We start from the raw sequence: 13041 nt of genomic DNA on the forward strand, positions 1-13041 counted from the left end.
TTTTTAAAAATTTTGCCTTCCAGAACCTATAAAAACAATAAAATGCAATAGTTGAAATTTTCACTGTTACATATGAGCAAACATGCATCCAGATGACAAAACCTCATTTTTGAGTCATACCTACCATCTGAGCCAATATGGAAGCCATAGCTAATTGTAGCCATACTTTGGAAAACAATTTTCAAGAACAAGATTTAAAAGATGAATGAAATAATCTAAGTTAAAAAAAAGTGTCCAGTGGCTCTATGTAAAGTGTGTCATAATGGTAGTTAAGTAATATCTTCCACTGTTCCTTCTCAGCTGTGACAATGGAATTAGCATATTTAGTAAATACTTTAGTTATCTTTTTGGTGTATGTAAACTGGCTCAGACAGTAAAGAATCTGCCTGCAATGCAGGAGACCCAGGTTTGATCCTTGGGTTAGGCAGGTCCCTTGGAGAGGGGAGGGGCAACCCACTCCAGTATTCTTGCCTGGAGGATTCCGTGGGCAGAGGAGCCTGGCAGGCTACAGTCCATGGAGTCGCAAAGAGTTGGACAAGACTGCACGACTAACACTGCTAAACTCCTATTAGATCCTATCCCTGTAAAGTGTGTTGCCGTTTCCTCCTCCTTTGCATCTTCCCAACCCAGGGATTGAACCTGCATCTTCTGCAGCTCCTGCATTGCAGGAGAATTCTTTACCACTGAACCATCAAGCAAGTCCCTTATGCTTGCTGTGTGTGTGTGCAAAATTGCTTCAGTCTTGTCCTACTCTTTGCGACTCCATGGACTGTAGCCCGCAAGGCTCCTCTGTCCATGGGATTTTCCAGGCAAGAATACTAGAGTAGGTAGTAGGAAATGTAGGAAGTAGGAAAGTAGGTAGTAGGAAATGTAGGAAGTAGGAAAGTAGGTAGTAGGAAATGAGGTGCATTTCCACACTTAGGGAAGAACTTGCATTGATTATAGTCTGGCACCATCAATCCCAATTTTTCCTGGGTCAGGAGTAGAAGTTCATTTGACAGTGGATCATATTTTACCTAATGACTTAGGTCCACTGCAATGTGATATTGAATTTAAATTCAAGCTCAAGTGTAACAAAGTTAGAATTTGAATTTCAAAAAATCAACAAGATTATCAAATATTGAATCAATATAGAGCTATTTGAGAAAAAGCAGATTAAACAGTGTTCTGCGGTTTTTCTGAATATCTACATTTCTCCAATTTCCCTCAAAGAAGCAGGTATAACATGGATGTTTCTTTTTGAAATTTCTGATTGTCTTGCAGCATTTCAATATTCATTCAATATATATCAATATCTATCTGTCTAAAACTTAGTTTCCATTCTCATTAAATTTGCTATCCTGGGGAGGAAATAGACCAAAAAAAAAGTTAACTAGCCAATTACTAAAATAGTAATAAATTGTGCTGTGAGGGAAAAAATAACAGCAAATATAGAAAATAGGCAGAAACAACTTTAGAAAGCATGGCCAAGAAAGGTCTAGTTGACAAGGTACTGTTTAAGGGGAGTTCTGAGCAATAAATGGTAATTCATGCACAAGTCTGGGAAGAGTTCCAAGCTGAGGAGAAGAATAGGTAGAGAGTTGAGAATGGAAAGTCCTGAAAAACCTTTTTGGACTAATGTTAGTTTAGGATATAATATGAGATGGGCAGATCTACCCAAGAAACAGCCAAAACCTCTTGGGAGATTTCTGTGGGTCAGACACTTCATGAAGTCCTTTGTACATAACCTTCTTAATCATCCCAACAATTCTATGAGGTTGTTATTACCCTCATTTTATAGATAAGGAAACTGAGACACAATGAGGACAAATAGCTTCCCAAAGTCTCAAAATTAGATTCAAGAAAGGCTTTTGTGTTTAGAGTCCATGCTTCATACTGTGTGCTAACTTGCTTTAGTCATGTCCAACTCTTGGCGACCCTATGGACTATAGCCCACCAGGCTTCTCTGTTCCTGGGATTCACCAGGCAAGAATACTGGAGTGGGCTGCCATGCACTCCTCCAGGGGATCTTCCCAACCCAGGGATCAAACCTGCATCTCTTACATCTTCTTAATTGGCTGTGAGGTTCTTTAACCACTATCACCACTTGGGAGCCCTTTAGGCTATTTTGTACCCTCTATGGTCTAGGGCTTTCAGAAAGCTAATATGAAAATATCATAATCAAACTTGTTTGGATAGTAATGGTATAGGTCAGATAGAGGATGTGATGGGAAGAACTAAAAGTCCATAGATGCCTCTCTCTCATATACCTCCCTCCCTTACTTAACTCCATTTAGGACTGAGAGTAAAAATAATTGGAGCATCAGGGTTAGTCCATTAGTTCACTAGATATAAATACAAAGGGAGATACAAAGCCAGCATGCCAATTAAAAGAGAAATACATAGGTATATACAGAAACTGTGACTAAGGCATTTCACATTCTGGTGCTTAGAAGTCTGTCTATTTATTAGTGGTAACTTGAGTCAAAAAGGGTACAGAATCAATGTGAGAGTTCAATTTTGATTTTATGTATGTGGTTTCACATATTTTTTTCCAATTGATGATAGCTATAGTCATAAAATGGCTAGAGTTCAGAGGTGGGATGTTTTTCAGAGGGAGAATTAGAAGACCCCAGTCAAAGGGGTGGAGAAGGCAATGGCATCCCACTTCAATACTCTTGCTGGAAAGTCCCATGGATGGAGGAGTCTGGTAGGCTGCAGTCCATGGGGTCGCTCAGAGTCAGATGCAACTGAGCGACTTCACTTTCGCTTTTCACTTTCATGCTTTGGAGAAGGAAATGGCAACCCACTCTAGTATTCTTGCCTGGAGAATCCCAGGGACGGCGACGCCTGGTGGGCTGCTGTCTGTGGGGTCGCACAGAGTCGGACACGACTAAAGTGACTTAGCAGCAGCAGTCAAAGGGGACCTAAGAGCAAAGGGACAACCCTTGAGAAAAGATGAGCTCAGATACTAGAGAACTGGAGTACAAAGGTCCTAGACTAATCAGTAGTATTATGGAAGTTAACTTATTACAGGCCTAAGTTTCTTTATTGTCTTCTTGCCTAGGTAGAAGACCTCAGACTTTAAGTATTAATCTATGTGTTAACTGACCAATCTGAGAATCATGAAGTTAAAGACTAAAGAGCAGTTAACAGTATAAGGTACCAATGCAGAGGTTAGTCAATGTGTGAACGTATTTTGAGACCCACCATGTGCAAAGGATTACTTCCTTTGTGGCTATCTCCTCAGATAAGCCAGTGGAGAGACAAAGGTACCCCTTAGACTCTTCCTCCCCAAACTGGGCTCTTATAAATGGGAAGATAAATAGGCACAGAAAATACTTTACTTGCAAATAAACTACAACAGCATTGTACACAACCTGTGCTTTCTGTCAGATACTCCTGAATGGGTCTAAGCCAAAATTTTGAGAGTACAGAACAGTGAAAGAACCAAGATGCATGAGAGCATTTGATACTGCCAGAACAAAAGGTCATCACGATGTCTCATAAATCTTTCTCTTAACTCATCTCAACTCATATTCCAGAAATCCCCAGTCTATTCTGCTATCACCTTGTCCTGCCATAGGGGTTGAATCTATGTGGAAAAAAGGACAATGCATTCAAGAAGACAGCTTTTCCCACTTATTCTCATAGAGAAAATATGTGTGGCTGACCCCTCTGGAAACACTGCCCTGATTCTTTATCCGCAACATCCAAAGAGGCTATGATTTGTGCTGTTATAAGCTGAAATTGCAGAAAGTGCCACAAAGATGTCCCTGAGATAGTTGTATGTGCAAAAAGACAGACGATGAGGACAGGGTATTATTTGTAGTGTGTAGAAAATCTCATGTATGTACTCCTTAGGAACAATTTGCCAAAACTGACAATAATGCCAAATGAAAAGGGAGATTGGGATAATCAAAATAATACTCCACTCAGGGCCTGAGCTCCACTTCAGCATCATATTTAAACTTAGAAACAGAGCAAATCATTTATGCACTGAAACCCTTTTCCAATCACTATTTCAGTAAAGTAAATGTCTCCTTAAAGAACATGAAGAACTCATGAAATTTTAGAGAGTAAATGCTGTCCAGTTTTCCATTCACTGTGATACAGAAAATGAGGAAAAGGGGGCTAATGTATTAAAATCAGGTGAACCCACAGATGTAGTTGCCATGGGAGGTTGAGGGAAAGTCACTTGCTCTTTATATTCTCAAATAGTTAACGGACTACCAGTTGGAATGCAGACAAGCATTATATGCAGGGCAAAGAAAGTGCAGTCTTTTCCTCTCTAAGCTAGAAGCTGGTTTTTTACCTTTTGAAAAATTACTGAGTATAAGCAGGCACTAATACCTCTGCTCAGGAACCAGCCAAACTGCCTGCCATGGTTAGTAGAAATGCTTATTTGTTCTGGGAAGCAAAAGTAGTGGGAGGAAAAAAGGCAACTTTTGAACAAAATACTAAAAAGAAACAGATCTGAGGAATCTGGTAAAACTGAAACTTTAAGTCCAAAAAGGATAATAATGACTGAATGGAAAATAAGCTTCATACTCTCATATTTTAATTTAAAACATTGGAAATTCTTTTATGGTCTAAAATTATTGCCATTGTAATGTATAATTGTGTTCCACAGACAGTTGTTTCTTGGTGTTTTTTCTTCTCTTAACCTCAGGTTAATTGATCGCAGCAAAAGAATTAGTTGAGGGAATTTACTTCAAAGATCATTGTTTTTAATGAGAGGCTGTCAACTCATAATGCTCTCCTTTTGGCTTCCAGTGGCAGAAGATCCTGTCATAAAGTAAGGAAGAAAACTAAGCATAGGCATGAAGTGTCAGTTGCTCAGTTGTATCTGACTCTTTGCAGTCCCATGGACTGTAGCCTGCCAGGCTCCTCTGTCCATGGAATTCTCCAGGCAAGAATATCAGAGTGGGTGTCATTCCCTTCTCCAGAGGATCTTTCTGGCCAAGGAATTGAACTCAGGTCTCCCTCATTGCAGACAGATTCTTAACCATCTCTGCCACCTGGGAAGTCCAAGCATAGGCAGGGCTACTTTCTAATGTCAGCAGCTGAGCCCTGCTCACTAGTGTCTGTCCTAGCTACTGATGGGGTCTTACTAATGAATACACTGGCTACATTTTAGAGGAAATATCTGTGTAAATATGTGTCCACTCATAATCCATGTCCAAAAGTGCCATGTTCTAGTTTTGGAAAATCCAGGTGGGAAAAAGATATATACTATGAATTAAAACTAGAAAGATAGACTTTCTAGCCTGTTGCTCATACCTGATGGTGATTCCTTGGTTGGATGTTTTAAAACACCATGATGTGGTTACATATGTCAAGCATGAATTTTAATTTTTATCTAAAGCTCTCTCAATCCTATATAGAAACCTCACATTTTTTTTGTCAAAGTGAAAACCATAATTGAAAGCGTAATTAAAATTATATCCACATTTTAAAGTGAATTAATGTTTTATAACTTGAAGTAATGGCAATAAGGGCTTCCCTGGTGGCTCAGATGCTAAAGAATCTGCCTGTAATGTAGGAGACCCAGGTTCAATCCAAGGGTCTGAAGATCTGCTGGAGAAGGGAATGGCTACCCACTCCAGTATTCTTGGTAATAGCAATAAAGGTATCTTGTGTGATTTCTTTTCATTGTTTCACCAACTATTTGCTTTATCCAAGTATTTATTTGAATTATTCATCAATATAAAATGTAGTATCTCTAATGTCTGTGCGCCTGTGTGCCCAGGGTGTCTTACTCTTTGCTATCCTATGGACTGTAGCCCACGAGGCTCCTCTGTTCATGGGATTTTCCAGGCAAGAATAGTGGACAGGGTTGCCATTTCCTTCTCTGTGGGATCTTTCCCACCTTGGGAATGCACCAGAATCTCCTGCATCTCCTGATTGGCAGGTGGAGTGTCTCTAGGGCAAGCCTCAAATTCAACTCTCTTTAAGTAAGGGTGAATCTGAGATAACCAGTAGAAAAATTATATTTCATCATGAAACAGCAACAATAAAGTATTCTAGAAAGAATGTTAACCTATTTGGTGGAACAGGAGTATTATAATAGATTTTATTATAAAAATTTTACCTTACACATTTTTTGAGTTTAATATTCCCCAACTCTGTCTACCCTTTGCCCAACAGCAGACATCCAATTAGTCTTTTAGAATATCAATATAGCATTTAGCCAAAAAAACCTAAAGCCACCTAAACTTCATGCTATTGTACTTAAATTACATATTATTTCCATTTCTATGTTCTTATTGAAATCTGGTTAGTTTCAGCATTTACAGTTGTAGATTGGGCAACTGTTTCTACTCTTTCAAAATTTTAGAATCAAAAAATATATTCAAAACAACTGAAACCAAATTTTAGTTATGTGCTAAAGGTTTTTAAACTGACACAAATGCACTTTAATTATTATATTAAAGTATTGTGTATTGGGATTTTTCTCTCTACCATCAGTGCATGAAAGCTATCTTTCCTTGACAAGACTATTAAAAATTTGATGAGCTCTCTGAAAGGGAAAAGTGTGAACAGTAGAATTACCTACCAAAATTGAAATGGAGAATGTAGGCAAGTTATGGTAATTTCATAAATGTTTTACAAAATTCAAATTGCAAAAATGAAAGATTTAGTTTGACTTAGGAGGAAGAAAGTAAAAATGTAAAAGACATTTTATTCTACAAATAACATGCGTACGTAAGAAGTTAAATTATACACAGTGCCTAGTTTCAGGGAAGGATCAAAAACATATCAACGCATAAGCATTTGATAATTTACTGTCAGATGGTGGATCCAAAAGCAAGATCATTTCTCTTGATGCAATTTTGGGTGAACACATGCAAAATCCATCTAAGACATAGTGCCTTGGTTTTCTTCAAGTGCTTTCACATCTGTAATCACTCACATGTTTTTACTTATGATAATTATTGCTATTATTTATAATCAGTTATTGATCTTTATTAGGAATAATGCCATTGTTCAATATTTATCAACTTTCCACTAATTCATTAGTAACCATGTCAAGAAATTTATATACAAAATTGAGTAGTGGTTGAGAACACAGGCTGGCGTTAACTTGTCTAGGTTCAAATCCTGGCTTTGCCACTTACTGGCTGAAGATCCCCTTACTCATATTGTGTAACTATTGGTTCAAGCCCTATTCAGATTATGCAAAGTTACAACTCTGTTTCTAATAGGGTGGTGCTTTGAAAACCCCTCATACTTGAAATTATTAAAATCCTGCATAGACTATTTATTTGTCTTAATTCATTACTGAGCTGACACAAAAGGAAAAAATATGAGGAATGTTAAAAGAGGAAGCAGGTTGTCTCACAGGGGACTCCACATAAAGCTGGACCCCATGTCGGTGTAAGAGGGGTGAGAAATGAACCCACCACACAGGTGGGGACAGCTGAAAAACTCGCCTGATTTGATCTTGGCACTAGGTGGTAAGAAAATAAAATCCTCCTTGAGAATTTGTAACCACAACCTAGCTCTTACATGACAGATGTTTCTAGTCCAAATCCACTCTGTCTTTGTGGTCTGAAAAATCTGAATCAAGGAACTTCATTTAAAATAGTTTCAGACTGGTAGTATCCCTGTGGGACTAACTGGAGTAAAGAAACTCATCTTAGTGGGACTGGGCTTCAGCCCAGGCATCGATAATCTACAGATAACCTTCCTGGTTGTGTGAGGTGGGGGGAAGGAAAAGAGAGCTTTGGCAACATCAGTGCAAAAACAAACCGGTAAGAAATTCAGATATTCGAATTAGCAGATATAGAGTCTAAGATAACTATATTTAATTTCTTTAAGAAATAAAAGCCTATAAGTATATAAAGGGAATAAGATGTTATAAACAGTGACTAAGCAATTTTGAATAAAAACCAATTACATCTTGAAAAACAAAAATACAAAATATATCACCATTTTTTAGTATTATGTCTGTCTTTTTCTAATTGATTTATTCGATAATTCTGGATATAAAAACTTTCAGAAGTGCATTATAAACTGTTTCTTCCAGTTCATGCTTTGCCTTTCTTTTTTTAATAATTGAAGTTGATTTACAGTGTTAGTTTCAGGTATAAAACATAGTGTTTCAATATTTTAGATTATATTCCACTTAAAGTTTTAACAGTATAATAGCTGTCCTTCCCTATGCTATACAATATACCCCCATAGGTTATATATTTGATACCTAGTAGTTTGTACCCCTAATCCCCAGTAGCTATTTTGCCCCTCCCTCATTTCCTGTCTCCACTGGTAATCACTAGCTGTTCTCCATAAGTCTCTTTCTGTTTTGTTATATATGTGGGTGTTAGTCACTCAGTCATGTCCGACTCTTTGTGACCCCGTGGACTGTAGCCCACCAGGCTCCACTGTCTGTGGAATTCTCCAGGCAAGAATACCAGAGTGGGTTGCCATTTCCTTCTCCAGGGGTTCTTTCCAATCCAGGGATTGAAGCCCTGTCTTCTGTATTGCAGACAGATTCTTTACCATCTGAGCCATCTTGTTTTGTGTGTATATATATATGTTTGTTTTATTTTTTATTTGCCACATATAAATGATAACATACTGTATTTGTCTTCCTTTGTCTGACATTTCGCTAAGCATAGTACCTTCCAGGTCCTTCTGTGCTGTTTGCTGCAAGTGGGAAAATTTCATTCTTTTTTATGGCTGAGTGTTATTCCATATTAAATACATATATATTGAATAATAATATATAATAATTGAATAATATATGAATAATATGTTATATTATTATAATGTATAATCATATAATAATAATTGATAATAACTGGATAATATATGTTATATATATTTGCTGCTAAGTCACTTCAGTCGTGTCCGACTCTGTGTGACCCCATAGACGGAAGCCCACCAGGCTCCCCCGTCCCTGGGATTCTCCAGGCAAGAACACTGGAGTGGGTTGCCATTTCCTTCTCCAATGTGTGAAAGTGAAAAGTGAAAGTGAAGTCGCTCAGTCGTGTCTGACCCTTAGCGACCCCACGGACTGCAGCCTACCAGGCTCCTCCATCCATGGGATTTTCTAGGCAAGAGTACTGGAGTGGCTTGCCATTGCCTTAGTATTTAGTATATATTTAATTCTTTATTCATTCATTTATTGATGGACCCTTAGTTTGTTTCCAGGTCTTGGCTATTATAAATAATGCTGCTATGAATATTAGGGTGCATGCATCTTTTCAAATTAGTGTTTTTGCTTTTTTTCAGATGTATACCCAGGGGTGTAATTGCTGGATCATATGGTAGTTCTATTTTTAGCTTTTTGAGGAACTTCCATAGTGGATTCATCAATTTTTTGTACATTCCCATCAATAGTGTTCAAAGGTTCCCAGTCTCTACATCCTTCTCAATATTTGTCATTTGTAGACTTTGCTGATAGCCATCCTGACAGCTGTGAAGTGGTATCTCGTGGCTTTGATTTTCAGACCTCCAATCATTAGTCATGTTAAGCATCTTTTCATGTGCTTTGTAGCCATCTGTATGTCTTCCTTGGAAAAGATGTCTATCCAAGTCTTTTGTCCATTTTTTAGTTGGATTGCTTGTGTTTTTGATATTGAGCTGTATGAGCTATTTATATATTTTGGGTTTTAAACTTTTGATGTCATTTATAAATATTTTCTCCCTTTCATAGGTTAACTTTTCATCTTGTTGGTGATTCCATTGCAATGCAAAATATTTTAAGTTTAATTATGTCCCACTTGTTTAACTTTTATTTCTTTTGCTTTATAAGACAGATCCAAAAAAAAAAAAATCTGACTGTGTTTTATGTCAGAGTGTTCTGCATATGTTCTCTTCTAGGAGCTTGATAGTTTCAGTCCTTACATTTATGTCTTTAATCCATTTTGAGTTTATTTTCTGTGTGGTGTGAGGAAATGTTCTGATGCCTTCTTTCATGTGTCACTGTCCACCTTTTCCGGCACAATTTATTGAAGAGACTGTCTTTGTGCTTTGCCTTTTCATTCTCTTGATGGCAGCTTTTGACAAGAAGGTCTTACTTTTAATGAAATTCAATTTATTAATCTATCATTTTAGGTTTAACATTTATTGTGCCATGTTTAAGAAATGTTTGTCTACTCCATGAAGATACTGTATTAGATTTTCTTCTAGAAAGTTTATTGTTATACTTTCCACTTGTGTATCTATGAATCTATCTCAAATTATTTTTTGTGTATTGTGTAGGTAGGGTTTAGTTTGTTTTCAGATGGATTTCAGTTTGACAAGGAGCCACTTATAGAAAATATCAACCTTTCCCTAGTGAACTGCAGTGGTGCCTATATCATAAATCAGGAACCATATGTGTAGGAATTTATTTCTGGATACTCTATTTTGATTTGTGTATCCTTATGCCAAAATCACTCTGACTTTAGAGTAGTTGTAAAATTAGTCCTAAGATTTGGTAATGTATTTCCTCCATGTCATTGCTTCTGCATGCATTCAAGATTTTCTTGAGTATCCTGGATTTTTGCTTTTTCATATAAATTTTCAATTCAGCTGATAGACTTTCACAGAAAAACACACTGGAACTTTAATAGGGATTGCACTGAATTTGTGGGTCAGTTTGGAGGGTATCGGCATCTTTAAAACATTAAGTTTTCCGATACATGAAAAAGATATGTACCTTTCAATCAATGATTGAATCAAACTTTGTTCAGTATTTATTTTTTGTATTATTTGTTTTACACTAAAGGTCTTACACATGTTTCATTAAATTTGTAGCTACCTAGTATTTTGGTACAATTATAAGTAACTTTTAAAAATTTCATTTAGTTTTTGTTGCTAATAAGAAGAAAGTCTCACTGGCATTAATATATTATATATTATAGTATGTTACATTATAATATAATGGTATTTAATGGTATGTTGTTGTTGCCCTCAATGGTATTTAAATACTACAGTTGAATAAGATATAATTATTTACATTATGAAGTTATATTTTGCAAAACTCATTAAATTTACTTAAGGGGACCAACTCTTACATTACAATCAGTTTCTAAATTTTTGCTAAATAAAAATTACCTGTATCTGATTCAGTTTTAAAAATACTTTTTAGTAAACATAAAGTATAGCAGGGGTCACGTATGGTTGTAAGAGCTGAACCTTACAGAGCAGAACACCAGGGAATTGATGCCTTTGAACTGTGATGCTGGAGAATACTCCTGAGAGCCCATTGGACAGCATGGAGATCAAACCAGTCAATTCAAACCAGTCAATCCTAAGGAAAATCAACCCTGAATATTCGGTGGAAGGACTGATGCTGTAGCTGAAGCTCCATCCAATATTTTGGTCATTTGATGTGAACAGATGGCTCATTAGAAAGGTTCCTGATGCTGGGGAAGATTGAGGGCAGAAGAAGAAGAGGGCATCAGAGGATGAGATGGCTGGATGGCATCACCGAGGCAATGGACATGACCTTGGGCAAACTTCGGGAGACGGTAAGGGACAAGGAGGCCTGGTGTGCTGCAGTCCATGGGGTTGCAAAGAGTCGGACATGACTGGGTGACTGAACAGCATAGCATTGAACCATTTTTAATATTCACAATTCTATGTCAGTTATTCAGAGTCTTAATTAGTCAGTGTTTCTCTTCAACTTTATTCTGAAATATCTTTCAGAAAATTGCCACCCACTTGCCAGTACACCTGAAGAATGAATTGCATTACTTCTCAAAGTAATCTAAAATCATTCACATAGTCTCTATAACATGCCCTGACTGTCACTTCTGTATTTAATATAAGTAATGCAAAAGAAATACTAATTGTTCCTATGATACAAGTCTTCTAAGTTCCTGTAAGTTTTCAACAGAAGTGTGCTGCTACAGATAGTTACAAGAGTGGCCTCTGTTGGTCACTCATGTACCTGCAGCTCTGTGACTACAGCAGAAATACTGTGGCAGTTGATTTGACCACAGCCTTGCTTAAAAGCATTGACTATTTCATGAGTGACTACAAAGGTGACCCTAGCATAGACCTTGGAGTAAAATGAAAAGGTTTTCAGAAGGTTTATAAATATACAGCAAGGGAGGGTAGGAGGTAAGTACAACAATAGAAATACAGATCAAGTGCTATTGGTGCTCAAAAGAGACAGTACAAGGTTTCAACTGTGGGAAACCAAAGATCTCCAAACGAGGTAAAATTAAACCCATGTGAGAAGAGTTTGTGTTACGAATGACACACATATAACACACATGCATTTACATGCAGACAATGTAAACCACCTAAGACCAGAAAGAAATGTTGGCAAGTGTAGATTAGGGTATGAGTGATGTCTGTTAGAAAAGGTGTGTAAACATAGCAGGAAGAAACTGTAAATATAAGCCTTCTCCTCTGCATAAGAGAAGTTAAATGAAGGAAATGTTGTTTGCATTTATTCTGTGATGGACAAGATGCAAAGGAAAGTATTCTAATAGGGGAGTTACACGTCAAGCCTGGCCTCAGAAAGACTCATTTAGTTATCAATTTAATTTTATAAACTCAGTTGAGAACTTCATCATTTCTCAACTGAACCACTGAACATCCCATTCTGTACTCTCCTTGGCCATTCTGTACTTCTCTTCTGGCCTCAGAACCCAAGGAGAAGAGTTTTAAAAAATGGAATGAATTACTGTTTTGGATGCAGCAGAAAGGTTGAAGAAAATAAGTGCTAGCTATTTTTTCAATAACTGTATCACAGGAGTCTTCCCCCGGCAGTTTCATCTGATGAAGAACAAATATCACTATTGTATTTCCTCACATTTCACCTCCTCAGTGAGGTCTTTCCTGATCATCATTATCTAAAAACATCGCCATCCTCTCCCTCCTTCCCCTGTTTATTTTTCTTCATAATAATTATCTCCACTGGGATTTTAATTATGTATTAATTGGTTTGTTTATTTTTCCCCTTGTCACTGCAATGTAAGCTTCTGGTGGGTGGGACTTAGTCTGACATTTATCTTTAATAGTACCTGACATGTAAAATGTGCCTGATAAATATTTGTGGAATAAATGAACTAAAAGACCTCAAGGATTAAGTGTAGGCTTTCCTGGTGCCTCAGA

This window comes from Moschus berezovskii, chromosome 16, assembly GCF_049115385.1.
Source record: "Moschus berezovskii isolate FMDL1 chromosome 16, NW_MosBer_1.0, whole genome shotgun sequence".
In the NCBI taxonomy this organism is placed as follows: Eukaryota; Metazoa; Chordata; class Mammalia; order Artiodactyla; family Moschidae; genus Moschus; species Moschus berezovskii.